A 13118-nucleotide genomic window follows, 5' to 3' on the forward strand; every position below is an offset into this window, starting at 1 on the left:
ATATATTCATTTCGGTGAAATCTAAGTGTTGAGTTTGCTCTTTACAAGACTAGATTTCATCCCTCAAGGATTTTTCCAAGTTTCACCTCTTGAAAAAATATATKYMTTTTGGTGAAATTTAAATGTTGAGCTCGCTCTTCACAAGACTAGATTTCATCCCTCAAGGATTTTTCAAAGTTCCACCTCTCGGAAAAATATATTTATTTCGATGAAATCTAAGTGTTTAACTTGATCATCACAAGACTAGATTTCACCCCTCAAAGAGTTTTCCAAGTTCCACCTCTTGAAAAAATATAATCATTTCGGTGAAATCCATGTGTTGAGTTCGCTCTTCACAAGACTTGATTTCATCCCTCAAGGATTTTTCCAAGTTCCACCTTTTTGAAAAATATATTCATTTCAGCAAAATCTAAGTGTTGAGTTCGCTCTTCACAAGACTAGATTTCATCCATCAAAGATTTTTGCAAGTTCCACCTCTTTGGAAAAATATATTCATTTTGGTTAAATCTACGTGTTAAATTTACTATTCACAAAACTAGATTTCATCCATCAAAAAGTTTTCCAAGTTCCACCTCTCGGAAAAATATATCCATTTCGGTAAAATCTAAGTGTTGAGTTCCCTCTTCACAAAACTATATTTCATCCCTCAAGAATTTTTCCAAGTTTCACCTCTTGAAAAAATATATTCATTTCAGCGAAATCTAAGTGTTGAGCTCGCTCTTCACAAGACTAGATTTAATCCCTCAAAGATTTTTCCAAGTTCCACCTCTTGGAAAAATATATTCATTTCGGTGAAATCTAATTGTTGAGTTAGCTCTTCACAAAACTAGATTTCATCCCTCAAGGATTTTTCCAAGTTCCACCTCTCCGAAAAATATATTCATTTTGGAGAAATCTAAGTGTTGAACTCGCTTATCACAAGACTAGATTTCACCCTTCAAGGATTTTTCCTAGTTCCACCTCTTAAAAAAATATAATCATTTCGGTGAAATCCAAGTGTTGAGTTCGCTCTTCACAAGATTAGATTTCATCCCTCAAGGATTTTTCAAAGTTCCACCTCTTGAAAAAATGTATTCATTTTGGTGAAATGTAAGTGTTGAGTTCGCTCTTCAGAAGACTAGATTTCATCCCTCAAGGATTTTTCCAAGTTCCACCTCTTGGAAAAATATATTCATTTCGGTGAAATCTAAGTGTTGAGCTCGCTCTTCACAAGACTAGATTGCATTCTTCAAGGATTTTTCCAAGTTACACCTTTTGGAAAAATATATTCATTTCGGTGAAATCCAAGTGTTGAATWYGCTCTTCATAAGACTAGATTTCATTCCTCAAGGATTTTTCCAAGTTGCATTTCTTGGAAAAATATATTCATTTCRGTGAAATCTAAATGTTGAGTTCGCGTTTCACAAGACTAGATTTCATCCCTCAAGGATTTTTCCAAGTTCCACCTCTTGGAAAAATATATTCATTTTGGTGAAATCTAAGTGTTGAGTTTGCTATTCACAAAACKAGATTTCATCCCTCWWAAAGTTTTCCAAGTTCCACCTCTCGGAAAAATATATTCATTTCGGTGAAATATTAAGTGTTGAGTTCGCAATTCACAAGACTAGATTTGACCCCTCAAAGATTTTTCATAGTTCCACCTCTCGGAAAAAAATATATTCATTTCGGTGAAATCTAAGTGTTGAGCTTGCTCTTCACAAGACTAGATTTCATCCCTCAAAAGTTTTTCCAAGTTCCACATTTTGGAAAATTATATTCAATTCGGTGAAACTAAGTGTTGAGCTCGCTGTTCACAAAAATAGATTTCATCCTTCAAGGACTTTTCCAAGTTCCAAATCTTTTAAAAATATATTTCATTTTGGTGAAATCTAAGTGTTGAGTTCGCTCTTCGCAAGACTAGATTTCAACCCTCAAGGATTTTTTCAAGTTCCACCTCTCGGAAAAATATATCTATTTCGGTGAAATCTAAGTGTTGAATTCGCTATTCAYGAGACTAGATTTCATCCCTCAAAGATTTTTCCAACTTCCACCTCTTGAAAAAATATATTCCTTTTGGTGAAATTTAAATGTTGAGCTCGCTCTTCACAAGACTAGATTTCATCCCTCAAGGATTTTTCAAAGTTCCACCTCTCGGAAAAATATATTTATTTCGATGAAATCTAAGTGTTTAACTTGATCATCACAAGACTAGATTTCACCCCTCAAAGAGTTTTCCAAGTTCCACCTCTTGAAAAAATATAATCATTTCGGTGAAATCCATGTGTTGAGTTCGCTCTTCACAAGACTTGATTTCATCCCTCAAGGATTTTTCCAAGTTCCACCTTTTTGAAAAATATATTCATTTCAGCAAAATCTAAGTGTTGAGTTCGCTCTTCACAAGACTAGATTTCATCCATCAAGGATTTTTGCAAGTTCCACCTCTCGAAAAAAATATAATCATTACGATGAAATATAAGTGTTGAGCTCGCTGTTCACAAGACAAGATTACATCCGTCAAGAATTTTTCCGAGTCCCACCTCTTGGAAAAATATATTCATTTTGGTGAAATCTATGTGTTGAGTTCGCTCTTCACAAGACTAGATTTCATCCCTCAAGGATTTTTTCAAGTTACACCTCTTGGAAAAATATATTCATTTTCGTGAAATCTAAATGTTGTGTTTGCTATTCACAAGACAAGATTTCATCCGTCAAGAATTTTTTCGAGTCCCACCTCTTGGAAAAATATATTCATTTTGGTGAAATCTAAGTGTTGAGTTCGCTCATCACAAGACTAGATTTCATCCCTCAAGGATTTTTTCAAGTTACACCTCTTGGAAAAATATATTCATTTTCGTGAAATCTAAATGTTGTGTTTGCTATTCACAAGACAAGATTTCATCCCTCAAAAAGTTTCCAAGTTCCACATCTTGGAAAAATATTTTATTTCGGTGAAATCTAAGTGTTAAGTGATAATAGGTTTTTAGTCAATTATCCAAAAACACCAATCATGTCGTTGTAGTATTTTAGGTTGTCAATCCAAATAGGTGTGATGCAAACAGATGAGATGTGATCAGAAGTCACTAAGTCAAGCCAAGCAATAACAGTTTTGGGGTTTCTAACAGTCCTAAGCGAACATGCAGAAAACAGAAACAATAACAGAATTACTAAAATCACTCAACCACAACAGGCTGATGCCAGAAGTAAGATATGGTCGAGTAACAGACAGGAAATATGACAACTGTACTCGACTGCATAGTCTGTTGCCAGACACTGAGTGTGGTCGAGTAAGTTGATCGAGTAATTGCAAAAACGAAGAGACATGCAATGAGAACAATTAAGCGATAACGATAAAACAGAGAAATCAAATAGACGAGAAATTCCTAAGGATGGGGTAATCGAATAAAGTGGTATCCTAGCCTATCCGAATGGTTAACAAGCGCAATCAAGCTATCCCTAGACAACATGTTCAACAATAGATCAATTCACTCCCGTGATAGAAATCCTCAAGCAAAGCTAGCCCAGACTAATTCCCATTAACGGAATCTAACTATGCAGGCAATAAGAACAGACTGATAAAGTCAATAAACGCTCTAAACGGCCAATCCCTTGGGATAGAGACGAATATCTCAGGAACTAGTGGATCAAGCATTCCATCGAACACCTTCTGGTTGCGGGAATGCTTGGGATCGAATTCCAGTTGATCAGAAAGAAATAAGCAGTAAACACAACTAGTCCTGAAGGGATTCAATCAATTCTAAAACTTAACCATTCTATAGACTACGGATTCCACAACTACTCTATCCCATCCTTAAGAATTCTAAGTCACTACTCAGACAATATGCTCAAAGACATAAACGCAGATAAATGATAATATTGGATAAGTAAAGAGATAAAGAGTAGAGAAACAAGATAACAAATGAAATCAAATGCGGAATCTGAATAACTTGGAAAAATCTCGAATTACAGGTTGTAGAAGCAAAAGCGGCGCAGCCAGAGTAAAACAGAAAATAAAACTGAAGCAAAAACCCAATGTCGACTAGATGTCTCAGGACAGAACCCAAAGACATCTATTTATGCAAAACGAAATAAAATGATAGGAGACAGGCCAATAACCTCATCGCCCGACCCATAGAGTGATAATGGGCCGAGATGGGCTTCGTGATCCGATGGAGGTCCAGGCCGCTTCCAAACACTTCGTCTTCTCCTCTTCTCTTCCTTGTGCTCCGCTTGTCTGGTTGAGTGCGGATTTGAGTAGACTAAGAAGATGTGATCGAGTGCCCGGTCGAGTAGTGGTGTTGGTGGTGAGTGATGATACTCGACCCACTGGTCGAGTAACGTGGTAGAGTGAACGGCCGAGTGTGGTCAGGTGGTTTGGCGAAGTGATACTCGACCAGGGGGTCGAGTGGCGTCATCGAGTGGCCTGAGCTGAGGTTACTCGATCTGGGGGTCCAGTAGATGGGAAGAATGGCTCCAAAGTCACTCGACCAGGGGGTCGAGTATGGCGCTGGATGCACACGACATGGTGGTCGAGTATATCTTCTGGTTCTGGCTCGTTTCTTCTAATTTGCTCGCAAACAGCTCCAAATCACCTGAAAACAACTCAGAAATGCAATATGTATGCAAAGCTATCCTAATCATGCAAAGTATGCAAGAATGATGAGAAATGATATAAAACAGTGATGAATGATACAAAACTTGACTCGAAATGATGATGAATGGACACTGAAAACATGCAAATTATAGACATATCAACTCCCCAAAACTTAGTCTTTGCTTGCCCTCAAGCAAATAAGAAGACATAGTTGAAGGAGAGGTTTGAAGGTGGGGACTCAGAACCAAAGCATCAGGTAGAGCAAATAAAATCAATGTCCAAGTTGGTAGTTCTAAGATGCGATATGATTAAATTTTACTCAAAAACGTTAGCCATGCCTTGTTATCAATCAATCTGTCTCTTATACTCGACCTATACATGCTTTCAAATCTACCAATCCCTTTAACATTCATTAGTTCTAGAACGTGAATCAAGCAATGCATCATCAATGAACTCATTTGGCTAAGGTGAAGGTCAAGAGACAAAGATGGTCCCTTACAGAATAGGCTTAAGTAACAGGGAATCTCTCAAGAATGATTGAGCTTTAGTAGAATGCTAAAGGTAAGTCCCAAGCTATGCATACAGAGATAAGATCCCATCTACCCATAGTATAACAATGAAGCTATAATGGTTATCCCAACTCTAGTCCCAATACAAGAACTTAACTCTACCCTTTGCACTCATGAATCTTTCAAACTCTTTTTCATATCATTCTTTTCTTTTCTCTTAACTCTAGGAGAAGCTTTCTCAACACTTTGATACATCTAGCGGATTTGGATTTCTTTAACAACTAAGGTTCCTGTTTTTAATTTTTTAAACAAAAGGCTTTTAACCCTTCTTCTTTAACTAACAAGAACCTCATTCTTTTCTTTAACATTCCCAAAACCTTTACTAGATTTTTTTTCTAACTTTTTTAGCTTACTTCCCCTAGAATTCTTTCCCTTTCCTTATCAACAATGAATTCACCCTTTTCTTTTAAACACATCCCAACCCATGATCTAAGCGCCCACCTAGTCCTATCCAGTCCGAAAAACGCGAACTAGAACTACATGAGACACTATCTCTGTCGTTACGAACCTAACACTTTCTACCAAGCTCAATCGAAATAAGACCTCACAAACACTCACAAGTGATATAGGGCTTGAAAGAAAGTTTAGGTTTGGGTTTGGGTTAACTGCTATAATAAGGAGAGTCAGCTACTTGGATTAACAAGAGTTGTTAAAATGAGTAAGAAAATCCAAGTATTTTAGGGTATCCATGAGTTCAAATTCGATGCCAAGACATGATAATTCTAAATCAGATTCAAGTTCAAATTGATAGGGAATGGTATCAGATCCTAACAGTCGTGTGCTCGAGTAGAGCAATCTAGGCATGGTGTAGTTTTACTTCAATTTCATTGACTATGCATCAGACAACTAACAACGAGGGCACTGAGTTTATCTGGTGAACCAAAATGCTTACAAGGCTATCTCATCATTGTCCCCTATGCATATGCAATGATCCTAAATGAAACACTCTAGACTCGATCCTAAATGCAATGCAACTATATGAACACTCTGTTTTTGTGAAATCATTTTCTGAAATTTTTCAATTTTTTTTTTGGTTTTTTCTATGCCTTAGATGAATGCAGACTCAAGATTATATACAACGCAACACACACTTCCTGAGCCCTCCCCCAAACTTAAATCACACAGTCCACTGTGTGACCAAATTTGGAAGAGAGTACTCAGGACAAAACACATCACAGAAACAAAATAAAAACAGGAGATGGTATATTACAATGGTGGAGTGAGGTGCTTACCTCAGTGGAAGAAGGAGCGGAGTTGGTCATCAACAGCCGCCTGTGAATGCTCCCAGGCCATCGAAGAATCTCTCTGTTGTGTCTCAGCTTCCCCCTGGGGGTACTCAACCTCTGCTCCTTAGTCGCGGCCAGCACCGCTCTGATGATACTCGATCTCTCTTTTTCTGCTGCGGCCAGCACCGCGATCGCGTAAGCTACGGGACTGGAGAAGTCGTGTACTCCTGCTGCCAGACCGAGCGAGTGCAGCCTTCTTCTTTCTCCCGAGCTCCCGAGGCTCGAATGATGAATGCCACGCAGGGACTTGTGAGACTACTCGGTCACTAGGCTCAGGCATGTGGTGACTTGGCTCAGGCCTGTGGCGAGTTGGCTCTGGCGCGTCATATCTCCTCGAGGGCATGTCCTGAGGAGGCTCTCCCTGCGGAATCGCTGTGGTAGAAGAGGAGCAGCTTAGCTTGTCTGTCAGAAACTTGATGGCCTTGAAGCACTTGATGAGTAGCCTATCTTGTTTCTTGCACCACCTCTGCAACTTACTGTTGTTTCTGTGAGCTTCGCTCAAGCTCTTGCTCTCCCTCGCTGGAGGTACATGCTCACTGAAATGATACATGCGCGTATCGTACTCCTCCTCCCTATCCTCATCTGTCTCAGCAATCTCAGCTTGGGTAGCTTCTTTGTAGGGACGTTGTCATCAGTCGGTGGAGCGCTCTCAAAGTAGAGGTAATCACGCGCAGGCTTGAAGTCAATGTTTTCGCCCTGAAGTATGGTTGTGGCCTCGGTGCAGGGAAGCAGAATGTTGGCTGTTCGGGTCAAGGAGTGCTCAAATTTGTAGCGATAGAAATCGCCAACCATGTCGTGCTCCAGAAACTCACAACGACGCAAGTGATCTAAATCCATCATCCTCGGATCAAACCCTGGAGACGTGAAAGGTACACCACATGTAATCAGAATTGGTGTCACAACACCACCTACACAAAGGGCTCCTCGCGCCCTCTTCTTCCCGTTGGTGTGCGCCCACTTCCTGTATCCACACAGGTGGATCAACAGAAGCATAACTGGTGGTGCATCATTGAGGTCGCCCTTCAGGACCTTCTTCCCCTTTGTTCTACGGAGAATGCCCTTGAGTGCAGAATTAATCATCTCCATGTCTGTGTTAGACACGGTACCTGTAGATTCCCTAGAGTACAGAACATTCGCTATAGAGCGTTGATAGTAGCAGATCACAGGGCTTCGAATCTGGTTGCTCTTGGACCTCGCAGAGTTGAGCGCCATATCGTTCCCAATAGTTAACCACAAATCCTTCAACTCTTCCCTCTCTAACTTGGGTTTAGTTCCCTTTCCACTGGGTAAGCCAAACAATCCTTCCAAGCTCCTGATAGATAGCTGGTAACACTGCTCGCTCACGGAAAAAGTCAAGAACCCCAACCCTTCACTCTCCAGCTCATCTGCTGTAAGTCCCTGATACATCTCCACTTGCAGAGTGGAGAGAAACTCTCTTATTTCCTTCTTGTAAGCGACGTACGGGTAAGACATCAGTGTCTCCAGATGACACTTCTCGAATAGGTGTTGTACGTCCTCCGGTAGCCCCAGCTGGGCTAAAGTCTGATAATAGGGGTACTTCGTTCCCCAGAAGTCGTTCAGCTCGAAAAGTCTGATGTACTCCTCCACTGGGACTTCATTAGGCCTGTTCAACAGCTTCGTCTCTCTATGCCATGACTCAGGCTCATACTCGACGTCAATATCATCGTCGATCAACTCATATCTGCTGGTCATTGCTCTCTTTCCTCTAGCAATCTCAGCTCTCCTCTCATTGCGTCAAGTTACTGAGCGTTGGGTCTCCGCTCTGAAGCTCTCATAAGCTTGTCGCTCTCTCTCTGGTCCAGTTGACCAAGATTCAGCTTCATCGATGTTGTAATCCGCATCCATGGAGGATTCGCCACTGTAGTTACTCATATTGATTTCCTGAAAAAGAATGTAACTCAAAGCCAAACGTCAATATGTTAGTCCAAATAAATGCAAACACTAAACCGGTCAAGTACACGGTCGAGTATTACGGTCGAGTACAGTGAAATTATGGTTTCGAGTTTAGCGGTAGAGTGAAGACGAATGAGAGACGGTAAATGCGTGGTCGAGTGAACGGCGAATGGAGAGAAGACAGTGGCGGTTTGAGGAGCGGTCGAGTGAAGAGATAAACGGAGGCGCAATGAATGGCGAGGTCGAGTGAACGGTGGATAGTTGAGAGATGGTGAAGCCGGTCCGGCGGTCGAGTAAAAGAGAGGGAACGGAGATGAGGTCGAGTAGCGGTTGAGTATGGAGAGGTGAGAAAAAGAAATCGGAGTAGAGGTTGAGGTGCTCGTGCGGTCGAGTGAAGAGGAGGCGAGAGCGGTGAGAGATGATGAAACCGGTCCCGTCGTTGAGTGGAAGAGAGGGAGAAGGCAGTGGCGTGAGCGATGAAAGCTGAATTTTGGTCGAGTGAGAAAGTTGACGAAGTGGTGAGGGATGGTGAAGTTGGGACGGCGAGGTCGAGTGAAGAGGAGGCGACGTTGAGACGGTGAAGGTCCGGCGGTAGAGTAGGCGGAGAATAGAGAGGAGAGGCGTTTCGATCGAGTGAAAGAGAGGCGGTGAGAGAGATGTCGAGTGATGTTTGGTCGAGTGAGAGACGTGACGGAGAATGTGTCTGCGAGGTCGAGTGAATGGAGAGGAAAAGAGATGATGTCGGTGGGAAAGGATAGGGTGAGATCGAGTGGTGGAGAAGTAGTCTTGGGATTTCGTTATCTCTAAAAACGCATGTGGGAACAAAGGTGAGAGGTGGTGGGCCACACTCTGTCTGTTTGTCCTGAAGCACTGTTCTCTGTTGACTAGGAATGTCTTAGAACCTTCTGTAATCCTCTGTAAACTTGATAAACTCTCTGTAAGTCTTTGTAGCTTCTGTTGGTCGAGTATAAATATGATTTCAAAATTTTGGGTTTTTAAAATCATCACTAATACTCGACCAAACTACTCGATCTCATGGTCTCTGATTGCAACAGAACTTTTTTCAAATTCTTGAATTTCTTTACACTGACATGCTCGATCCCCTGTTGCTCTGTAGAGTAAAATTTTAAAATTTTTACTCTACCTCCACGCTGTTTCTATTTTCCTGAGAATCACAAACACAGCCAAAAACAAATCAAAAATAACAAGAAAATAAAAATTTTATTTATAGAAACAGTCTTGGGAATTCCTCGCAAGTGAGCTTGTTTAAAGTCTCTAGCTTGACTCCTCACACTTATTAAGAAGAAAATGGGTGATAGAGAGGATCTGCATAGTCCTCTCTAATCTCATCATCATATTCAGCATCCTCTCTTGAGAGATGCGTAGCAGAATACTTAATTCTTCTTTTCTCGAAATAGGCCTCTTTCTCTTCTGGTGGATAATCTATCTCCTCAGACCATCTTGAAGTAAACTTTTTTCTCGGGATAGTATCAATCCCGCATTTTGATTGAGCTTTCTCTTGCATCTGATCCAGTTTACTCTTAAGTTCCTCAACTGTCTGAGCTAGCTTCTCTATGGTTTCTTCTTGCTCATCAGATTTCTTTTTGAGATCTCGCAAGTCAGGTGTAGAGGTTGTGCTTGGTCTGGTGATTGAATCCGAAGGTTGAGGCTGAGCCCTGATCTTTTCTTCTACAGCTGTCCTTTGCGAAGTTTCGTTGATGTCAAACTGCAGCTTGATGTGCTTCCCAAGGTTGAGACTTATTCTCTTGTCTTTGACATCTATCATCGCTCCCACGGAGGCTAAGAATGGTCTTCCTAGGATTAGAGGATCCTTAGGTTCTGGTTTCATCTCAAGCACAACGAAATCTGTAGGTACTTCCACTCCATTAATCATTACTGGCAGATCTTGTAGCAGGCCAAAGGGTTTCCTTGAAGACCTATCAGGAAGGATCAAAGTCAGGTCGCAAGGCTTGTACTGAGTGAATTCCAGCTTCCTTGCCATGAAGAGTGGCATTAAGCTTACTGAAGCTCCCAAATCACATAGACAATTGCTGAAAACCAATTGACCAATGGAACATGGTAGAGTGAAAGTTCCAGGATCTTCCAGTTTTTCTTGAACACTCCTCTTAACAGTGGCCCTAGATGGATTAGCCTCACAATCATCTTCTGAATCTTGATAAATCTTGATCCTTTCCAGAATTGAATTTCTCACATCTTTGTGAGGATCCGGGATCAGGTTGAGAACTTCTATTAGAGGCATCACCGCTTCCATCTCATCAAGCTGCTTCTCTGCAAGAGAATTGTATCTTTCTATCCATGCTTTCCTGAATTTCCATGGAAGAGCACGTGAAGGTAATGGTGCTGGCTTGAATCGTTTTACCATCCTCTCAATGATGGCTGCTTTCTCGTCTAGGTTGGACTGAGTTTGAAAACGGGATCCAGCTAAATGGTCGAGTCCAACAACTGAAATTTCAATCTGAGTAGAAGCCTTCCCGTCCTGAACATCACTGTCCTCGGTGATTGATGTGGAGACATGTCGAATAGGCAACTCTCGATCATGACAGATGGTGATAGCGTGAGCGGTGGCGTAATCCTTCGGGTTCTGTATGAACTTTCCTGGAAGTCCTCTTACTTTGGGAGCAGAGGTCGACGCAGTTTGTCCTTCCATGTATCTGACCTTTGAGGTGAGTGCCTCAAGTTTAATGTTCAGATCGTTGAAAGTGCAATCGACCTTGTTATGGATTTCTGCCATCTTGTTGGCGAGATCCATTGCCCCTGCTGCTTGTCCCTGGAGTATTTGCTGTAACATGTTCTTCAAGTTTGAATGTGGAGTTGTTGAAGCTGGTTGTTGTTGCTGCTGTGTGAACCCAGGTGGTGGAAGTTGCGGCGGATAGTTGCCCTGATACTGCTGCTTAGGAACATACCCCTGACCTTGGTTGTATGGAACAAAGGGCTTGGGTTTATTCAGCTGCTGAGAGGGGTAGACTTGGTCCTGTGGGTTTGCAACATTTGTACTTCTGTAAGACAGATTGGGATGGTTCTGCTTGAAGTTGTTGAAATCTTTGTTGTAACCTCCTTGGTTCTGCACATAGCTGACCTCTTCTGACTACAGAGTATCCCCATCCTGGACTTGGAACGTCTCATCATCACCCAGAAAATGAATGTGCTTCTGTTGCACAAGGAGTAGCTTGTCCAGTTTGTCATTTATAGCTTTCATTTCCCTGTGGTGCTTCTCATCAGAATCAGAGCTGTGGCGGATGCTTCTATCGTAATCTTCATTGTAGTTGCCATCCGACTGTGCCAAGTTCTCTACCAGCTCCCATCCTTCTTCAACGTCTTTGTTGAGGAAGTTCCCGTTAGAAGCGGTATCAAGAAGCATCCTGATCTTGGGAAGGACACCTCTGTAGAGAGTGCTGAGAAGTGAAGCTTTGGAGAAACCATGATGAGGACATTGCGTCTGGTAACCTTTGAAGCGCTCCCATGCTTCACAGAAAGTCTCATTATTTGTTTGTGTGAAACCGGAGATATCATTCCTTAGTCTCGCAGTCCAAGAGTTTGAGAAAATATATTCATTTCGGTGAAATCGAAGTGTTGAGTTCGCTCTTCACAAGACTGGATTTCATCCCTCAAGGATTTTTCCAAGTTGCCCTTCTTGGAAAAATATATTCATTTCGGTGAAATCTAAGTATTGAGTTCGCACTTCACAAGACTAGATTTCATCCGTCAATGATTTTTCCAAGTTCCACCTCTCGGAAAAAAATATAATCATTTCGGTGAAATCTAAGTGTTGAGTTCGCTCTTCACAAGACTAGATTTCATCCCTCAAGAATTTTTCCAAGTTTCACCTCTTGGAAAATATATTCATTTCGGTGAAATCTAAGTGTTGCGTTCGCTCTTCACAAGACTAGATTTCATCCCTCAAAGATTTTTCCAAGTTTCACCTCTTTAAAAAATATATTCATTTCAGCGAAATCTAAGTGTTGAGTTCGCTCTTCAGAAAACTAGATTTCATCCCTCAAGGATATTTTCAAGTTCCACCTCTCGAAAAAATAAATTCATTTAGCTCGCTCTTCACATGACTAGATTTCATCCTTCAAGGATTTTTTCAAGTTCCACCTCTTGGAAAAATATATTCATTTTTGGTTAAATCTAAATGTTGAGTTTGCTATTCACAAGACAAGATTTCATCCCTCAAAAAGTTTTTCAAGTTCCACCTCTTGGAAAAATATATTCATTTCGGTGAAATCTAAGTGTTGAGTTGGCTTTTCACAAGACTAGATTGCATCCCTCAAAGATTTTTCCAAGTTCCATTTCTTGAAAAAATATATTAATTTTGGAAAAATCTAAGTGTTGAGTTTGCGCTTCACAAGACTAGATTTCATCCGTCAAGGATTTTTCCAAGTTCCACCTCTTGGAAAAATATATTCATTTTGATGAAATTTAAGCGTTGTGTTCGCTCTTCACCAGACCAGATTTCATCCCTCAAGGATTTTTCCAAGTTCCACCTCTTGGAAAAATATATTCATTTTGTTGAAATCTAAGTGTTGAGTTTGCTCTTCACAAAACTAGGTTTCATCTCTCAAGGATTTTTCCAAGTTCCACCTCTCGGAAAAATATATCCATTTCGGTAAAATTTAAGTGTTGAGTTCGCTCTTCACAAGACTATATTTCATCCCTCAAGAATTTTTCCAAGTTTCACCTCTTGAAAAAATATTATCATTTCAGCGAAATTTAAGTGTTGAGCTCGCTCTTCACAAGACTAGATTTCATCGCTCAAAG

At 41.0% G+C, this 13118-nt stretch overlaps 1 pseudogene across 1 annotated transcript; it reads right to left on the reverse strand.

Annotated features, from left to right (window-relative positions):
• Positions 1 to 6179: 6179 nt before the first annotated feature.
• AT2G09187 lies at positions 6180 to 12650 on the reverse strand (annotated as a pseudogene; the record flags this gene model as incomplete). The annotated part of the gene is made up of 1 exon: positions 6180 to 12650.
• Between the last annotated feature and the right edge of the window lie 468 nt (positions 12651 to 13118).

This window comes from Arabidopsis thaliana, chromosome 2 (genome assembly GCF_000001735.4).
Source record: "Arabidopsis thaliana chromosome 2, partial sequence".
Taxonomy (NCBI): domain Eukaryota; kingdom Viridiplantae; phylum Streptophyta; class Magnoliopsida; order Brassicales; family Brassicaceae; genus Arabidopsis; species Arabidopsis thaliana.